We start from the raw sequence: 20,078 nt of genomic DNA, 5'->3' as shown, positions 1-20,078 counted from the left end.
GCAACCTGATGGAGGTCAGTATAGATGGACTAATACAACAAGTCCCACACACAGCTAGAAGCCCAAATATTTTTTCAGAGGTACTGTAGATGCAGATAAAAATTAGTTTTAATTTGCAACCTGATGGAGGTCAGCATAGATGGACTAATAGAGAAAGTCCGACACACTACTAGAAGGCCAAATATTTTTTCAGAGCTGGATGCAGAAAAAAATTATATTCAGTTTGCAACCTGATGGAGGTCAGTATAGATGGATTAATAGAACAAGACCCACACACAGCTAGAAGCCCAATATTTTTTCAGAGGTAGATGCAGAAAAAAATATATTCAGTTTGCAACCTGATGGAGGTCAGTATAGATGGACTAATACAACAAGTCCCACACACAGCTAGAAGCCCAAATATTTTTTCAGAGGTACTGTAGATGCAGATAAAAATTAGTTTTAATTTGCAACCTGATGGAGGTCAGTATAGATGGACTAATAGAGAAAGTCCGACAAACTACTAGAAGGCCAAATATTTTTTCAGAGCTAGATGCAGAAAAAAATTATATTCAGTTTGCAACCTGATGGAGGTCAGTATAGATGGACTAATAGAGAAAGTCCGACACACTACTAGAAGGCCAAATATTTTTTCAGAGCTAGATGCAGAAAAAAATTATATTCAGTTTGCAACCTGATGGAGGTCAGTATAGATGGATTAATAGAACAAGACCCACACACAGCTAGAAGCCCAATATTTTTTCAGAGGTAGATGCAGGAAAAAAATATATTCAGTTTGCAACCTGATGGGGGTCAGTATAGATGGACTAATACAACAAGTCCCACACACAGGTAGAAGCCCAAATATTTTTTCAGAGGTACTGTAGATGCAGATAAAAATTAGTTTTAATTTTCAACCTGATGGAGGTCAGTATAGATGGACTAATAGAATGATGCTATGCCCAAAAGATTTTACTTCACTAGGTGCAGTAAAAAAATTGGTATTCTATACACAGGTGGTATATCTTGCAACACAGATAGGCTACTCCACTGACTAACACACTCTGCAATAGGCCAAAAAGGATTAGCTTTGCTAGATTCAGCCAAATGCTGTGAAAAAAACTTGCACAGCACTGGCACAGACCTGCCTGGCAAAAACTGATAGGAACTGATGTAACCTAGTCCTGAAAAGGACTCTAATTACAATTAGTCTTTACTCCCACAACCTATCTATTTAAGAGCACAGACCTCCCTGATAAAAGTCATAGGAAATGCTGTAACCTAGTCCTTAAAAGGACTGCAATCACAACTATTCCCTACTCCCAAGCTATCTGTATATTTGTGCGAAAATTGGCTTGAAATTAACAAGGTATAGCGCACACAGCAACAGCGGTGCCGTCTAACACGCAGCTGCAGCAGTGAGAAAATGGTGGCGACGGGGAAAATGGCTTGGTCTTATAGGGCAAGGACATGTGACATACACTGCCAATGACACATGCCCTTGCTTGTGTGAAAAAAAGCACTTCGCTCCGTGTGTGCGCTGCTGATAGGCTGACAGATTGCACCTCCCCACTGCAAATGCGGGAAAGAGAAAAAAAAATGGAGATCTTCATTGTTCCTGCAGAGATCCATCCCCTGCCCCGCCCCCCACCCCGCTGTACACTCAAACTGCGTATTAACATTAATTTTCATCATTACTGAGAAAAAATCCAGTTATGATTTTGGTGCACGAACAGTTATCGAACACAACCTCGAACAGTCGAATTTTTCTCAAATTGTTCGTGTTCGCCGAACGGCTCGAACACCGCCCAAAACAGCTCGAATTTGAGATTGGCGAACAGTTCGAGTAGAACAACGCTCATCTCTAATTTTGACATCATATTTTGGCATGATTTTGTATAATTTCAGCAAATTTTTCCTCATTTTAATTTTGAGTTGAGCCTGGGTAATTCCAGAATTCTCTGATATTTTTAGTGGCTCTTGTACGTCCGTTCCTCCTACGTCACTCAAGTCTCCTCCCACATCACCTAGTATGTCGGTTTCTCGTATGTCAGTCATGTCTCCTCCCATGTCAGGTTTCTGTATGTCCGTCTCTTGGTCAGACCCAAGGTCACCTTCAGTTACAGACACGTGTCTTACTTCTTGTTCATTTTCCACATTACAGTCAGAATCAGTATCACCGTCTGACACTTCTACACTATTTTCCTGCTTAGAAATCTCTAACACAAGACTATGAAAAAAATCTACCAAATGTAGCATATTTCTCAATTTCTGTTTGTCTCTATTTACCAATTTAGAAGTTAACTGTAAATTCTGCAATTCACATTCTTTGTATAAACTGAGCCACAAAACTTCTATGTCATCTCATACATTAACTTTGAAATTAATATTACTTTGTTTAGCAAAAGAAGAAATTATATCCATATTTTGCTTACCTTAAGATTCCTTGGCTTCTCTTTATCAGCACGTCCTGTCTTCAGTTTGTCTGATTCTTTTCCTGTGTGATTCTGTTCCTTGTTAGTACCTCTGCTTCCTGTCTTTCCTCAGTCTGTAGGTCCTTTCTGCTTCTCGTGACAAACTAGTGAATTTACTGACACGTGAACAACAGCTGATCAGCTCGTCAGGACTCCCCCCTTGTTCACGGAAGAAATTCACTTACTTAATTTAAAAAACAAAAAAAACAGGACTGGCTGGCTCACCATTGTAAAATAATACTCTTCCTGTATTATTTTTTTCTACTGAGGACTTCTCAAAGTATCAATATCACGATATTCTTATAAAAAAATGTATCTATTTATTCTTGGATTGTCCATTAAAAAGAATCAGATTGCAGCAGGTACATACAATAATTAGTTATAAAGTAATTGTCCATTTGTCCATAATTAGCCTAATTGTTGAGATTCACCCATCTTTCCTTGGATCCTGGCTGGTAAATCATGTCTTTGTCCATCATGTGTCCAGGCCTACATGTCATCTGCTTCTCAGCATGAAGATTCTGTGTCTTGTGGGGTGGGCAGAGCAAGAGAGCCCCCCCTTTCTGTACCATGGGCTTTTATAGCCAGTCGTATGGACACCTGTTCTACATATGGTAGTGAACCAAAAATACACACACAAATAGCGCATGTCAACTAGACACGATGGCTGAGGCATAGAACTCAGAAAAATGATTATCGATTAACATTCCAAATGAATTTCCATAATTAACCATTTAACAGAGACCGCCTGGGAATACCAGGTGCTGTAGGCTTTTGCTTTTTCCTTCCTTCCACCAGCAGGGGGCACTCTCTTCTATGCCTTTTTTCCATTCCCTTTCACAAGTGCACACATTCATTCTCTTTTCTTTTTTTCATTTGCTTTCTCTCTTGCGCTATTTCATCTCTGCAAAATACCAGCATCCTTCTGATCACCGTGGGCCTCCAGCATTGTTGCTTCTTTACTTTTAATACTAGGCTCCTTTTCACCAGGACAAGCGTCTCCCGCGTGGCTGGAGGCAACCACCGGTAACCCCAAGCAGAAGACCTTTGCAGGCAACACGACCCTCCCCCCTGAAGAGCAGCTCAAAGTCACTGGCAACCATCTCACCCTCTTCCTTCATTCACCCCTGGACGTCTCGCTCCGCCCCCAAGTTACGGGTCCAGCTTGCTCTTTCTGTCACATTACCGCGATGAAGGGTTTAGCCTGCAGGAGACCCTGCGCCGAGACATTTTTGAAGACACCTGATGCGGCGGGTGAATCACTGCTAAACAAACCACACCTGTAGGGACGGCACAGCCTTTGCATGGACCCTTCGGAGCCTGCCCCATCACGGCCAGATTGCTCGCCACCAAGCGATCCTGAGAAAGGTTGGCCGGGCGATGGATCGAGCAGCATCTACTGGCCATACCACCTTGGATACGCCTGATCTCATCTGATCTCGGAAGCAATGCAGGGCTGGGCTTGGACAGTACTTGGATGGGAGACCTACTGGGAACACCAGGTGCTGTAGACCATTTTGATGACGCTTTGCCCTACTGCCCAGCTCGGCAAGCATGGAACGGCGCCTTGCCGGACACCGACATTAAGTAACTTAGATGATGGAAGCCCCAAGGCCTCTGAGCCAGTTGGCAGCTAAGTACGCTACCCCGCCGCCTTCACGCAGGCCTGACACCGAGCTCCTTGTCATGGCTAAGAGTGCTTATTGACTCCGCAGCTCGCCATGTGGAAATGATGGCGTTAAAAGCACCCGGGGCCGTGAAGGGGCCAGGCTTTCAGCAGGTGCCCAGGGAAGGTTTTGGATGCCGGCCGCCTAGCGAGGGCCAGCAGAAGTAACATGTTTCTCTGCAAAGAAGCTTGTGTAACCAAGCCAGACGGCTGACAAAGAGCTAACCTCAGTGCAAGGAAGGTTATCCTTATCCTCTCTTGCTGACAACTTTATCTTCCAAAAGGTAGGGGAGAAAACAAGAGGATCTGCTACTTTGGATCTAATCCTTATAAACAGGGAGGAAATGGTTGAGGAGGTAAAGGTGGCTGGGACCCTAGGAGGCAGCGATCATGCTATTATAGAATTTTGGATAACTAGAGGAGGAAGACATGTGAAGACTCAAACTTCAAGGATAGATTTTAGAAAGGCAGATTTTAAGAGACTCAGAAAGAGAATAGGAAGGATCCAATGGCTGGATGTACTTAAGGACAAAAATGTCCAGGAAGGATGGGAAATTTTTAAAAATGAGATTCTCAAAGCACAATCGTTAACAATCCCGAAAAGTAGGAAGAATGGGAAGCATTTAAGGAAACCAGGATGGATGAACACAGAACTTAAACACATGCTAAAAAGAAAGAAAGAAATGTTTATTAAATGGAAAGAGGGAGGCATATCTTAAGAAGATTATAATGCAGTCTGCAGATCCTGTATGGCACGTATCAGGTTAGCTAAAGCTGACAATGAATTAAGGCTTGCAAGAGATGTCAAAAGCAATAAAAAAGGATTTTGGGGGTATGTCAAAAGTAAAAGAAAAGTCAAAGATGCTATAGGATTTTTACAGGATGAAAATGGAGAAATGGTAAGAGAGGATGTTGAGAAGGCCGAACTTTTTAATTCCTATTTTGCATCTGTTTTCTCTCAGAAAGAAAATGTAACATCAACTGATCTTCACTGTCCTTTTAAAGGAATAGAGGAATCCAAGTTATCTGTAAACAGAAAGATTGTGAGGGAATATTTAGCTAACATAAATGAGTTCAAGTCTCCAGGTCCAGATGAATTACACCCCAGAGTACTGAAGGAGATCGTAGAAGAAATTTTAGAACCACTCTCCATAATCTTTGAAAATTCTTGGAGAACAGGAGAAGTCCCAGAAGACTGGAGAAGAGCAAATGTTGTTCCTATCTTCAAAAAGGGGAAGAAGGTGGACCCAGGGAACTATAGGCCGGTGAGTCTGACTTCTATACCAGGAAAGATCTTTGAACAAATTATTAAACAACATGTATGTAAGTACATGGATAAGAATGAAGTGATTAACCAGAGTCAGCATGGGTTTGTAACTAACAAGTCATGTCAGACTAACTTAATTTCCTTCTATGACAGAATCACTGACTGGGTGGATCAGGGAAATGCTGTAGATATAGCATATCTTGACTTCAGCAAAGCATTTGACAAAGTATCTCACACCATCCTTATTGAAAAAGTGACCAAGTATGCAATGGACCAGGCAACTGTTAGGTGGATTCATAACTGGCTTAGTGATCGGACTCAAAGGGTGGTTGTAAATGGCTTCACATCCAGCTGGATGAATTTCTCAAGTGGGGTACCACAGGGCTCTGTCCAGGGACCTGTATTGTTCAACATCTTTATCAATGATTTAGATGAAGGAATTGAGGGTAAACTGATTAAATTTGCTGATGACACAAAGCTAGGAGGGATAGCTAATACTAGAGAAGAGAGAGAGAGGATTCAAAAAGACCTAAATAAACTGGAGCAGTGGGCAGCAACCAACAGAATGGTTTTTAACAGGGAAAAATGCAAAGTACTACATCTGGGCAATAAAAATGAAAAAAGCATATACAGAATGGGAGGAATAGAGCTAAGCAACAGTACATGTGAAAAAGACTTAGGTATACTAATAGATCATAGACTGAACATGAGTCAACAGTGTGATGCAGCAGCAAAAAAGGCAAATACAATTCTGGGATGTATTAACAGAAGCATACAGTCTAGATCACGTGAAGTCATTATCGGTCTTTACTCCTCTTTGGTCAGACCTCATCTGGAATACTGTGTACAGTTTTGGGCACCACATTTTAAAAAAGACATAGAAAAACTGGAGCAAGTTCAGAGAAGAGCGACCAGAATGGTGACTGGTCTGCAAACCATGTCCTATGAGGAACAGTTGCAGGATTTGGGAATGTTTAGCTTGCAAAAAAGAAGACTGAGAGGAGACTTAATAGCTGTCTACAAATATGTCAAGGGCTGTCACATTGTAGAAGTATCATCTTTATTCTCATTTGCACAAGGAAAGACTAGAAGCAATGGGATGAAACTAAATGGGAGGAGACACAGATTAGATATTAGAAAAAACTTTTTGACAGTTAGGGTGATTAATGAGTGGAACAGGCTGCCACGAGAGGTGGTGAGTTCCCCTTCAATGGACGTCTTCAAACAGAGGCTGGACAGACATCTGTCTGAGATGATCTAGTGAATCCTGCTTTGAGCAGGGGGTTGGACCAGATGACCCAGGAGGTCCCTTCCAACTCTACCATTCTATGATTCTATGATTCTATGAAGGCAAGGAAGGAATTGGGGTGGGGGGGGTGATTCCTGCTAGGGCCCTGAAATCATAAAACAGGCAGAAGAGTCTGACGCATGGTGACGGAGAGGTTGTAGGGGCAGATAGGGGGTGTTGTCACGTGCGAGCACGTGTGCATGCTGGCTTGTGTGTGAGAGTGCGCTTCCTAGGTGTGGCGCGCTGCAGACAGTCAAAGGGATTGTTCCCTTTCATTAAAAGTTAATCCCCGGCTGCAGGCGATTAGAAAGCAACTAACCGCGCTCTACTCACCCTACCCGGGTCTACCGGTGAGTCTCGCCTCTGCTTCCGGCCTGTGGAATTGGCCGTGAAGCTGACGTTCCGTCGACAGTGCTGCAGCCGATCAGTGAGCTCAGCGGCTCTGAGTGGGGCGTTGTGTCTACAAGACCTTTTAAGGAAGCCAGCAAAAAAATTGAAGAGAAGGGAAAGCACAAAAGGACCTGGTCTTGCTGAACACTGGAAAGGGCATCCGGCAGCCAGACTTCAAAGTAGAAAAGCAGCAAGTGAGAGGCTTGTCTCTGCCTACGGCCACACCACCCTGAGCACGCCTGATCTCGGAAGCAAAGCAGGGTCGGGCCTGGTTAGTACTTGGATAGGAGACCGCCTGGGAATACCATCTGCTGTAGGCTTTTGCTTTTTCCTTCCTTCCACCAGCAGGGGGCATTCTCTTCTATGCCTTTTTTCCATTCCCTTTCGCAAGTGCACACATTCATTCTCTTTCTTTTTTTCATTTGCTTTCTCTCTTGCGCTATTTCATCTCTGCAAAATACCAGCATCCTTCTGATCACCGTGGGCCTCCAGCATTGTTGCTTCTTTACTTTTAATACTAGGACCAGCGTCTCCCGCGTGGCTGGAGGCAACCACTGGTAACCCCAAGCAGAAGACCTTTGCAGGCAACACGACCCTCCCCCCTGAAGAGCAGCTTAAAGTCACTGGCAACCATCTCACCCTCTTCCTTCATTCACCCCTGGACGTCTCGCTCCGCCCCCAAGTTACGGGTCCAGCTTGCTCTTTCTGTAACATTACCGCGATGAAGTGTTTAGCCTGCAGGAGACCCTGCGCCGAGACATTTTTGAAGACACCTGATGCGGCGGGTGAATCACTGCTAAACAAACCACACCTGTAGGGACGGCACAGACTTTGCATGGATCCTTCGGAGCCCGCCCCGTCACGGCCAGATTGCTCGCCACCAAGCGAACCTGAGAAAGGCTGGCCGGGCGATGGATTGAGCAGCGTCTACTGGCCATACCACCTTGGATATGCTCCATCTTGTCTGATCTCGGAAGCAAAGCACGGCTGGGCTCAGACAGTACTTGGATGGGAGACCTCCTGGGAACACCGGGTGCTGTAGATCATTTTGATGACGTTTTGCCCTACTGCCCAGCTCGGCTAGCATTTAACGGCGCCTTGCCGGACACCGACCTTAAGTAACTTAAATGATGGAAGCCCCAAGGCCTCTGAGCCAGTTGGCAGCTAAGTACGCTACCCCGCCGCCTTCACGCAGGCCTGACACCGAGCTCCTTGCCACGGCTAGGAGTGCTTATTGACTCCGCAGCTCGCCGTGTGGAAATGATGGCGTTAAAAGCACCCGGGGCCGTGAAGGGGCCAGGCTTTCAGCAGGTGCCCAGGGAAGGATTTGGATGCCGGCCGCCTAGCGAGGGCCAGCAGAAGTAACATGTTTCTCTGCAAAGAAGCTTGTGAAACCAACCCAGACGGCTGACAAAGAGCTAACCTCAGGGCAAGGAAGGAATTGGGGAGGGGGGGGGTGATTCCTGATAGGGCCCTGAAATCATAAAACAGGCAGGAGAGTCTGATGCATGGTGACGGAGAGGTTGTAGGGGCAGATAGGGGGTGTTGTCATGTGCGAGCACGTGTGCATGCTGGCTTGTGTGTGAGAGTGCGCTTCCTAGGTGTGGCGCGCTGCAGACAGTCAAAGGGATTGTTCCCTTTCATTAAAAGTTAATCCCCGGCTGCAGCCTATTAGAAAGCAACTAACCGCGCTCTACTCACTCTACCCGGGTCTACCGGTGAGTCTCGCCTCTGCTCCCGGCCTGTGGCCTTGGCCGTGAAGCTGACGTTCCGTCGACAGCGCTGCAGCCGATCAGTGAGCTCAGCGGCTCTGAGTGGGGCATTGTGTCTACAAGACCTTTTAAGTAAGCCAGCAAGAAAATTGAAGAGAAGGGAAAGCACAAAAGGACCTGGTCTTGCTGAGCACTGGAAAGGGCAGCCGGCAGCCAGACGTCAAAGTAGAAAAGCAGCAAGTGAGAGGCTAGTCTCTGCCTACGGCCACACCACCCTGAACACGCCCAATCTCGTCTGATCTCAAAAGCTAAGCAGGGTTGGGCCTGGTTAGTACTTGGATGGGAGACCACCTGGGAATACCAGGTGCTGTAGGCTTTTGCTTTTTTCTTCCTTCCACCAGCAGGGGGCACTCTCTTCTATGCCTTTTTTCCGTTCCCTTTCACAAGTGCACACATTCATTCTCTTTTCTTTTTTTCATTTGCTTTCTCTCTTGCGCTATTTCATCTCTGCAAAATACCAGCATCCTTCTGATCACCGTGGGCCTCCAGCACTGTTGCTTCTTTACTTTTAATACTAGGCTCCTTTTCACCAGGACCAGCGTCTCCCGCGTGGTTTGAGGCAACCACCAGTAACCCCAAGCAGAAGACCTTTGCAGGCAGCACGACCCTCCCCCCTGAAGAGCAGCTCAAAGTCACTGGCAACCATCTCACCCTCTTCCTTCATTCACCCCTGGACGTCTCGCTCCGCCCCCAAGTTACGGGTCCAGCTGGCTCTTTCTGTCACATTACCGCGATGAAGGGTTTAGCCTGCAGGAGACCCTGCGCCGAGACATTTTTGAAGAAACCTGATGCGGAGGGTGAATCACTGCTAAACAAACCACACCTGTACTGACGGCACAGCCTTTGCATGGACCCTTCGGAGCCCGCCCCATCACGGCCAGATTGCTCGCCACCAAGCGATCCTGAGAATGGCTGGCCGGGCGATGGATCGAGCAGCGTCTACTGGCCATACCAACTTGGATACGCCTGATCTTGACTGATCTCGGAAGCAAAGCAGGGCTGGGCTCAGACAGTACTTGGATGGGATACCTCCTGGGAACACCAGGTGCTGTAGACCATTTTGATGACGTTTTGCCCTACTGCCCAGCTCGGCTAGCATGGAACGGCGCCTTGCCGGTCACCGACCTTACGTAACTTAGATGATGGAAGCCCAAAGGCCTCTGAGCTAGTTGGCAGCTAAGTACGCTACCGCGCCGCCTTCACGCAGGCCTGACACCGAGCTCCTTGCCACGGCTAGGAGTGCTTATTGACTGCGCAGCTCGCCGTGTGGAAATGATGGCGTTAAAATCACCCGGGGCCGTGAAGGGGCCAGGCTTTCAGCAGTTGCCCAGGGAAGGTTTTGGATGCCGGTCGTCTAGCGAGGGCCAGCAGAAGTAACATGTTTCTCTGCAAAGAAGCTTGTGTAACCAAGCCAGACGGCTGACAAAGAGCTAACCTCAGTGCAAGGAAGGAAAGGAAGGTGCGGAAGGAATTGGTGAGGGGGGGGGTGATTCCTGCTAGGGCCCTGAAATCATAAAACAGGCAGGAGAGTCTGACACATGGTGACGGAGAGGTTGTAGGGGCAGATAGGGGGTGTTGTCACGTGCGAGCACGTGTGCATGCTGGCTTGTGTGTGAGAGTGCGCTTCCTAGGTGGGGCGCGCTGCAGACAGTCAAAGGGATTGTTCCCTTTCATTAAAAGTTAATCCCCGGCTGCAGCCTATTAGAAAGCAACTAACCGCGCTCTACTCACCCTACCCGGGTCTACCGGTGAGTCTCGCCTCTGCTCCCGGCCTGTGGCATTGGCCGTGAAGCTGATGTTCCGTCGACAGCGCTGCAGCCGATCAGTGAGCTCAGCGGCTCTGAGTGGGGCGTTGTGTCTACAAGACCTTTTAAGGAAGCCAGCAAGAAAATTGAAGAGAAGGGAAAGCACAAAAGGACCTGGTCTTGCTGAGCACTGGAAAGGGCAGCCGGCAGCCAGACGTCAAAGTAGAAAAGCAGCAAGTGAGAGGCTTGTCTTTGCCTACGGCCACACCACCCTGAACACGCCCGATCTCATCTGATCTCGGAAGCTAAGCAGGGTCAGGCCTGTTTAGTACTTGGATGGGAGACTGTAAAATAATACTCTTCCTGTGTTATTTTTTTCTACTGAGGACTTCTCAAAGTATCAATATCACGATATTCTTATAAAAAAATGTATCTATTTATTCTTGGATTGTCCATTAAAAAGAATCAGATTGAAGCAGGTACATACAATAATTAGTTATAAAGTAATTGTCCATTTGTCCATAATTAGCTTAATTGTTGAGATTCACCCATCTTTCCTTGGATCCTGGCTGGTAAATCATGTCTTTGTCCAGCATGTGTCCAGGCCTACATGTCATGTGCTTCTCAGCATGAAGATTCTGTGTCTTGTGGGGTGGGCAGAGCAAGAGAGCCCCCCCTTTCTGTACCATGGGCTTTTATAGCCAGTCGTATGGACACCTGTTCTACATATGGTAGTGAACCAAAAATACACACAGAAATAGCGCATGTCAACTAGACACGATGGCTGAGGCATAGAACTCAGAAAAATGATTATCGATTAACATTCCAAATGAATTTCCATAATTAACCATTTAACATGTCCCCCTTTTTTGAGAATAAAAGGACTTTAACTGAAATTTCTCAAAAGAACATACATTCATCAATCATTTTTTCTTTCCTTCTTCCTTGGCAATATCATTAAATTTCCATAATAATAATAATAGTAATAATAGTATCAATATTGGATTATTGTTATATAATGATGTGAATTCATGTTATGGAAAGCCGTGACTAATATTCATTTAATATGTATAATTATACTTACCTATATCTAAATTGAAGCAATCGCGGGTTCAATTGCCATCATTTGATGTCATCGGGTCGTCGTCTCGTCTTCTTCTTGGTCCTTTTATAACACAGTCTTTAGATGAAAACTCCTTTGAAATAAATTACAGCATGTAGATATTGTACAGTCCATAATTGTGTTCATTATTGTTCAGTCCATAAACTGTACTCTTTATTAGAAAGATCATGTGTGTCAGTTGATAAGAAAACAAAGCCCATGGATGAAATGTAGCTTTAATATCTGTGCAGTGTCACCTGGACTTACGTTGGATCGTCTTTGGAATCTTCCGTGTGTCCGCACTGGTCTCGTGTCACTTTTGGAACAGATGTGACGTCTTTGGTCAGTAAAGCAAGGGTTAACTTGACACTTTCCTGCTTTATATAGCACCATAACCAGTACTCAGTCCTTTATATACAGGACACATATGCCAGGTATTACCTGTTCACCAGCTTTCATTGAAGCGTTGCAGGTGATAAGAAACCACTGGAACGTGATGAAACTTGAACACAACACAGTACATATAGGATCATCGTCCTCTGCCATCCTGGTGATCAGTGGTGTGAATTGTATTGTATGTAATGGACACAGTCTATTATAACACTCAGCATTCAGACCTGTTACCTTCTGAGACGTCCGGATATCAGTTGCTTCTTCTTGTAACTTTTGAGAATCTCTTTGATTTATAAAAATTAAAAGTCTTTATTAAGATAGAATTCATAATTGCGATGTCTTGATTGAAGTCTTCATTCCCTAATCTGATACCAAATCTGGCAGTTTTTCCTAACCTATAATATCACAGCGTACCATAGCAATCAGTAATATCCATCTAATTATTATCAAAATATTAAAATAAATTATGTTTGGAATAATAAACAATAATAGATAATAATTCATTATCACTCAAGTTCTCCATATGATAGAACATTTTTATGTCATAGGTGTAATTACCTTTTCCAACCCATAGGTGTCAGTGTATTTTGAAAAAACAAGTTTTTATATCTTTATTAAACCAATAATATCAAAGAATGTATACTCCTGAACAAAATGAATAAATATATGAATGTATGAATGAATGAATGAATGAATAAATGAATGAATGAATTGTTGTGTTTACTCAGAAAATGTAAACATTTTTTTCCTTAGCAATATATATTTAATGAAGCAATACTCTTGTATTAGACATTACTTTATTAAATATTAATGTGTTTTCTCAATTGAGATATTGAACTCAAATAAAATCAAATGAGAATTAAAAAATTAAAAAATAGAAAAATAAGAAGTATAAAGTAAGAATAAAATTTTAAAAATGAAAAATAAAATTAAGAGTAAAAATAAGAATAAAAATAAAAATAAGGCCTTTAAATTTTAATGACAAATGCAGAGTAATTATATTCTCCATAAAAAATACCCTTATATCTCCATTATCTGGATGATTTCATATTTGTCATAACCTTGTACCACCAAAAAATATTAAATTATGCAACTTTGCATGTAATACCCTTCTTAATTATACCATAGTACCTTATTATTATTTCTTCTTTATTAAAATGTGTGGAAAATAAGTATTGATCAAAAGTGATTATGTAATCAGGATCAAAAACACATTTTCCCCCTTTTACCAAAAATATTATTTTATAAAATTTATGTATATATCAGAACCAAATTAAAAATAATTATTCTTCTAGAAATATTGTGCATAAATTTCATATCGATGAGTAGCATAGATTTGACTAAAGAGAGGTGTGTACCTATTTAGGCAACCATTAAAACTAATATTATAGTTATTCAAGAATATTATCATGTGGAAAATTATTCTAAATATAAATTTGCTTTGTAAACCATTTTGATGTGTGGTTGCCCTTATCCACTATTAGTTAAATCAAGAAATAATAATTATTAAAGAAATATAGAAATATATATATATGTAGATAATACCTAATTATGTATTATAATTTCCTCAGAGTTAAATATATTTTTGTACCTTCACATAAAGAAACATTTTTTTTTTCAAACATACAAACATACGAGGCCTCTGTCACATCAATCACACTTAGCAGCTGCTGATTTACTCATCTGTCACCTTCACTCTGACATTCACAGATCTGTTCAACTCAAACATTCCACATATGAAGTTTTATATATATATATATATATATATATTTAACCCAAAATTGTTGTATCCCAATTTATTAATGCGCATTGCCATATCAATTGAATATCTTTATATTTCTTTGAATATTCCCCAAGTACATATTATATAATATGAGAGTAAGTCACTGGAATTTCAGACACTTGAAAAAACTCTTGTCTTAGATTCTTTTTTCACTGGCTGCCCGGTCTTAAGTTACATCAGTTGAAAATAGAATGAATGGGATACTATACTATTAGCTCAAAGTTCAAAGGCCGCAGCTGTCACACGTCATGCTGTAAAGCTACTTTAATTTGAACGAACACTTCATGCACAGAAAATATTAGCAACACAAAAGAATTAATAAGTATTACATATATATTATAGTTCAACTAGATATATTGTTATTATTTTAAAATGTTATACACATAAAATCATGCAATTTTTTCACTTCCTGTGTGAATAAAGAAATAAATCCATTTTAGAGTTCTTTGATCAAATCCTGCTTTGGAATGAAAACTCTAAGGAAATATAAGAAAATAAAATTAAATATCAAATTCATACAGAAACAGATTTATTTAAATATCTTATACATATATTGGTTGGTTCTAATGTAATTCAAAATATTGCTACTTAAATTTATATATATGAAGTTCTAATTTATTAATTAATATATATATATATATTTTATAAACGTATATATAAATACAATTATACGCAATCTCTACTTAGACAAGTGTATATATATATATATATATATATATATATATATATAAACTATTAGAAACTATGTAACTACAATTTTACTGTATAAGATTATAAATAAATATTGAGACATTGTATTACATTTTGATACAACATTATAATTACAGTTTTTCCTTAGCCACTCCCTAAACCAAATCTTTTGTCTCTCTCAAATATCTCCAGGAACGCCCTATTTAGGAAAGACATTTTTCTATCCTTCAAAACCTCAGAGAACTGCCTGTTCTTCTGTCCACATTCCATGACGTCACTGTGAGTTGGTCGTCTCACCTGTCTCTGTCCATCAGTTTCAGCCATTTTCCTTTTTAGAGAATCACAGTTCTGACTGAGAATTAACTCATTCTGTGGAGAGATGGATCTTTGCACTGGCTGATATGGCTTATAACATATATGAAATCTTCTGCGTATTTGATAGAGTTCACTATGGGGATGACTCAGTCTAGGAGAGTTTGATATTGGCTTTTGGTAAGATTTTACCTTTCCTGGTTTTATAAATTTAGCTTGATTTATTTTCTTTTCACGATTCTCATGTTTTCTAACAAAATCCAGCATCTGCGCACATTCAAATAATGAATTTTTTTGTGATGCCATAACTTGGGAAACTGAATTTAGGAATTTGAATTTTTGTACAAAAGTTGTTATCATATGTTGTACTTTTCCATTTTTGATGAGAGCTTTGTACAACCGTTCAAATATGGACATGAATGTATATGTACATTCCTTCCTACCAATCCTTAGTTTCTGCAGATCTTCTATGTTGGGAAAATCCTTTGTGACACAATAAATCAAATATCTTAATCTGTCCGAATCATTTTCCCATCCATTAGGAGAGTCATTTTCACAGGGCATTAAATGTAAACGTCTGGACAATGTCACAGGAATCCATATTTTAAATAATTGATTCCTCTCCTCATTGGATAAATCAAACTTATCAGAGAAGCTCTCAAATGTCCCTGAATTTCTACAGGCATGGATTTTGACATCATATTTTGGCATGATTTTGTATAATTTCAGCAAATTTTTCCTCATTTTAATTTGGAGTTGAGCCTGGGTAATTCCAGAATTCTCAGATATTTTTAGTGGCTCTTGCACGTCCGTTCCTCCTACGTCACTCACGTCTCCTCCCACATCACCTAGTATGTCGGTTTCTCGCATGTCAGTCATGTCTCCTCCCTTGTCAGGTTTCTGTATGTCCGTCTCTTGGTCAGACCCAAGGTCACCTTCAGTTACAGACACGTGTCTTACTTCTTGTTCATTTTCCACATTACAGTCTGAATCAGTATCACCGTCTGACACTTCTACACTATATTCCTGCTTAGAAATCTCTAACACAAGACTATGAAAAAAATCTACCAAATGTAGAATATTTCTCAATTTCTGTTTGTCTCTATTTACCAATTTAGAAGTTAACTGTAAATTCTGCAATTCACATTCTTTGTATAAACTGAGCCACAAAACTTCTATGTCATCTCCTACATTAACTTTGAAATTAATATTACTTTGTTTAGCAAAAGAAGAAATTATATCCATATTTTGCTTACCTTAAGATTCCTTGGCTTCTCTTTATCAGCACGTCCTGTCTTCAGTTCGTCTGATTCTTTTCCTGTGTGATTCTGTTCCTTGTTAGTACCTCTGCTTCCTGTCTTTCCTCAGTCTGTAGGTCCTTTCTGCTTCTCGTGACAAACTAGTGAATTTACTGACACGTGAACAACAGCTATTCAGCTCGTCAGGACTCCCCCCTTGTTCACGGAAGAAATTCACTTACTTAATTTAAAAAACAAAAAAACAGGACTGGCAGGCTCACCATTGTAAAATAATACTCTTCCTATATTATTTTTTTCTACTGAGGACTTCTAAAAGTAGCAATATCACGATATTCTTATAAAAAATGTATCTATTTATTCTTGGATTGTCCATTAAAAAGAATCAGATTGCAGCAGGTACATACAATAATTAGTTATAAAGTAATTGTCCATTTGTCCATAATTAGCTTAATTGTTGAGATTCACCCATCTTTCCTTGGATCCTGGCTGGTAAATCATGTCTTTGTCCAGCATGTGTTCAGGCCTACATGTCATCTGCTTCTCAGCATGAAGATTCTGTGTCTTGTGGGGTGGGCAGAGCAAGAGAGCCCCCCCTTTCTGTATCATGGGCTTTTATAGCCAGTCGTATGGACACCTGTTCTACATATGGTAGTGAACCAAAAATACACACACAAATAGCGCATGTCAACTAGACACGATGGCTGAGGCATAGAACTCAGAAAAATGATTATCGATTAACATTCCAAATGAATTTCCATAATTAACCATTTAACAGAGACCGCCTGGGAATGCCAGGTGCTGTAGGCTTTTGCTTTTTCCTTCCTTCCACCAGCAGGGGGCACTCTCTTCTATGCCTTTTTTCCATTCCCTTTCACAAGTGCACACATTCATTCTCTTTTCTGTTTTTCATTTGCTTTCACTCTTGCGCTATTTCATCTCTGCAAAATACCAGCATCCTTCTGATCATCGTGGGCCTCCAGCATTGTTGCTTCTTTACTTTTAATACTAGGCTCCTTTTCACCAGGACCAGCGTCTTCCGCGTGGCTGGAGGCAACCACCGGTAACCCCAAGCAGAAGACCTTTGCAGGCAACACGACCCTCAACCCTGAAGATCAGCTCAAAGTCACTGGCAACCATCTCACCCTCTTCCTTCATTCACCCCTGGATGTCTCGCTCCGCCCCCAAATTAAGGGTCCAGCTTGATCTTTCTGTCACATTACCGCGATGAAGGGTTTAGCCTGCAGGAGACCCTGCGCCGAGCCATTTTTGAAGACACCTGATGCGGCGGGTGAATCACTGTTAAACAAACCACACCTGTAGGGACGGCACAGACTTTGCATGGACCCTTCGGAGCCCGCCCCGTCACGGCCAGATTGCTCGCCACCAAGCGATCCTGAGAAAGGCTAGCCGGGCGATGGATCGAGCAGCTTCTACTGGCCATACCATCTTGGATACACCCGATCTCATCTGATCTCGGAAGCAAAGCAGGGCTGGGCTCGGACAGTACTTGGATGGGAGTACTCCTGGGAACACCGGGTGCTGTAGACCATTTTGATGACGTTTCTACCTACTGCCCAGCTCGGCTAGCATGGAACGGGGCCTTGCCGGACACCGACCTTAAGTAACTTAGATGATGGAAGCCCCAAGGCCTCTGAGCCAGTTGGCAGCTAAGTACGCTACCCCGCCGCCTTCACGCAGGCCTGACACCGAGCTCCTTGCCAGGGCTAGGAGTGCTTATTGACTCCGCAGCTCGCCGTGTGGAAATGATGGCGTTAAAAGCACCCGGGGTCGTGAAGGGGCCAGGCTTTCAGCAGGTGCCCAGGGAAGGTTTTGGATGCCGGCCGCCTAGCGAGGGCCAGCAGAAGTAACATGTTTCTCTGCAAAGAAGCTTGTGTAACCAAGCCAGACGGCTGACAAAGAGCTAACCTCAGTGCAAGGAAGGCAAGGAAGGTGCGGAAGGAATTGTGGAGTGGGGGTGATTCATGCTAGGGCCCTGAAATCATAAAACAGGCAGGAGAGTCTGATGCATGGTGACGGAAATGTTGTAGGGGCAGATAGGGGGTGTTGTCACGTGCGAGCACGTGTGCATGCTGGCTTGTGTGTGAGAGTGCGCTTCCTAGGTGTGGCGCGCTGCAGACAGTCAAAGGGATTGTTCCCTTTCATTAAAAGTTAATCCCTGGCTGCAGGCTATTAGAAAGCAACTAACCGCGCTCTGCTCACCCTACCCGGGTCTACCGGTGAGTCTCGCCTCTGCTCCCTGCCTGTGGCATTGGCCGTGAAGTTGACGTTCCGTCGACAGCGCTGCAGCCGATCAGTGAGCTCAGTGGCTCTGAGTGGGGCGTTCTGTCTACAAGACCTTTTAAGGAAGCCAGCAAAAAAATTGAAGAGAAGGGAAAGCACAAAAGGACCTGGTCTTGCTGAGCACTGGAAAGGGCAGCCGGCAGCCACACGTCAAAGTAGAAAAGCAGCAAGTGAGAGGCTTGTCTCTGCCTACGGCCACACCACCCTGAACACACCCGATCTCATCTGATCTTGGAAGCTAAGCAGGGTCAGGCCTGTTTAGTACTTGGATGGGAGACTGTAAAATAATACTCTTCCTGTAATTTTTTCTACTAAGGACTTCTCAAAGTATCAATATCACGATATTCTTATAAAAAAATGTATCTATTTATTCTTGGATTGTCCATTAAAAAGAATCAGATTGCAGCAGGTACATACAATAATTAGTTATAAAGTAATTGTGCATTTGTCCATAATTAGCTTAATTGTTGAGATTCACCCATCTTTCCTTGGATCCTGGCTGGTAAATCATGTCTTTGTCCAGCATGTGTCCAGGCCTACATGTCATCTGCTTCTCAGCATGAAGATTCTGTGTCTTGTGGGGTGGGCAGAGCAAGAGTCCTCTGCCGTCCTTTTGATCAGTGGTGTGAATTGTATTGTATGTAATGGACACAGTCTATTATAACACTCAGCATTCACACCTGTTACCTTCTGAGACGTCCGGATATCAGTTGCTTCTTCTTGTAACTTTTGAGAATCTCTTTGATGTATAAAAATTAAAAGTCTTTATTAAGATAGAATTCATAATTGCGATGTCTTGATTGAAGTCTTCATTCCCTAATCTGATAACAAATCTGGCAGTTTTTCCTAACCTATAATATCACAGCGTACCATAGCAATCAGTAATATCCATCTAATTATTATCAAAATATTAAAATAAATTATGTTTGGAATAATAAACAATAATAGATAATAATTCATTATCAATCAAGTTCTCCATATGATAGAACATTTTTATGTCATAGGTGTAATTACCTTTTCCAACCCATAGGTGTCAGTGTATTTTGAAAAAACAAGTTTTTATATCTTTATTAAACCAATAATATCAAAGAATGTATACTCCTGAACCAAAATGAATAAATATATGAATGTATGAATGAATGAATAAATGAATGAATGAATTGTTGTGTTTACTCAGAAAATGTAAACATTTTTTTCCTTAGCAATATATATTTAATGAAGCAATACTCTTGTATTAGACATTACTTTATTAAATATTAATGTGTTTTCTCAATTGAGATATTGAACTGAAATAAAATCAAATGAGAATTAAAAAATGAAAAAATAGAAAATTAAGAAGTATAAAGTAAGAATAAAATTTTAAAAATGAAAAATAAAATTAAGAGTAAAAATAAGAATAAAAATAAAAATAAGGCCTTTAAATTTTAATGACAAATGCAGAGTAATTATATTCTCCATAAAAAATACCCTTATAGCTCCATTATCTGGATGATTTCATATTTGTCATAACCTTGTACCACCAAAAAATATTAAATTATGCAACTTTGCATGTAATACCCTTCTTAATTATACCATAGTACCTTATTGTTATTTCTTCTTTATTAAAATGTGTGGAAAATAAGTATTGATCAAAAGTGATTATGTAATCAGGATCAAA

The 20,078-nt window shown here is 41.7% G+C and overlaps 1 non-coding gene and 5 pseudogenes across 1 annotated transcript; all 6 read left to right on the top strand.

Moving 5' to 3' along the window:
- Positions 1-3,847: 3,847 nt before the first annotated feature.
- Positions 3,848-3,967, top strand: LOC141268276 (5S ribosomal RNA; annotated as a pseudogene).
- A 3,308-nt stretch (positions 3,968-7,275) lies between these two features.
- On the top strand, positions 7,276-7,384 carry LOC141270291 (5S ribosomal RNA; annotated as a pseudogene).
- A 605-nt stretch (positions 7,385-7,989) lies between these two features.
- LOC141270220 (5S ribosomal RNA) lies at positions 7,990-8,109 on the top strand (annotated as a pseudogene).
- Positions 8,110-9,033: 924 nt separating this feature from the next.
- LOC141266598 (5S ribosomal RNA) lies at positions 9,034-9,152 on the top strand. The gene has a single exon (XR_012320629.1). It is a non-coding gene; the product is annotated as a 5S ribosomal RNA (ribosomal RNA).
- Positions 9,153-9,773: 621 nt separating this feature from the next.
- On the top strand, positions 9,774-9,893 carry LOC141269881 (5S ribosomal RNA; annotated as a pseudogene).
- Positions 9,894-17,548: 7,655 nt separating this feature from the next.
- LOC141268317 (5S ribosomal RNA) lies at positions 17,549-17,668 on the top strand (annotated as a pseudogene).
- Positions 17,669-20,078: the final 2,410 nt, after the last annotated feature.

The sequence above is a fragment of the Phyllobates terribilis genome, unplaced genomic scaffold (assembly GCF_046119375.1).
Source record: "Phyllobates terribilis strain yellow unplaced genomic scaffold, ASM4611937v1 Scaffold_4__5_contigs__length_816908805, whole genome shotgun sequence".
Taxonomy (NCBI): Eukaryota; Metazoa; Chordata; class Amphibia; order Anura; family Dendrobatidae; genus Phyllobates; species Phyllobates terribilis.
The sequence above is the reverse complement of the archived record's forward strand: the minus strand, read 5'-3'. Positions and strand labels throughout refer to the sequence as shown.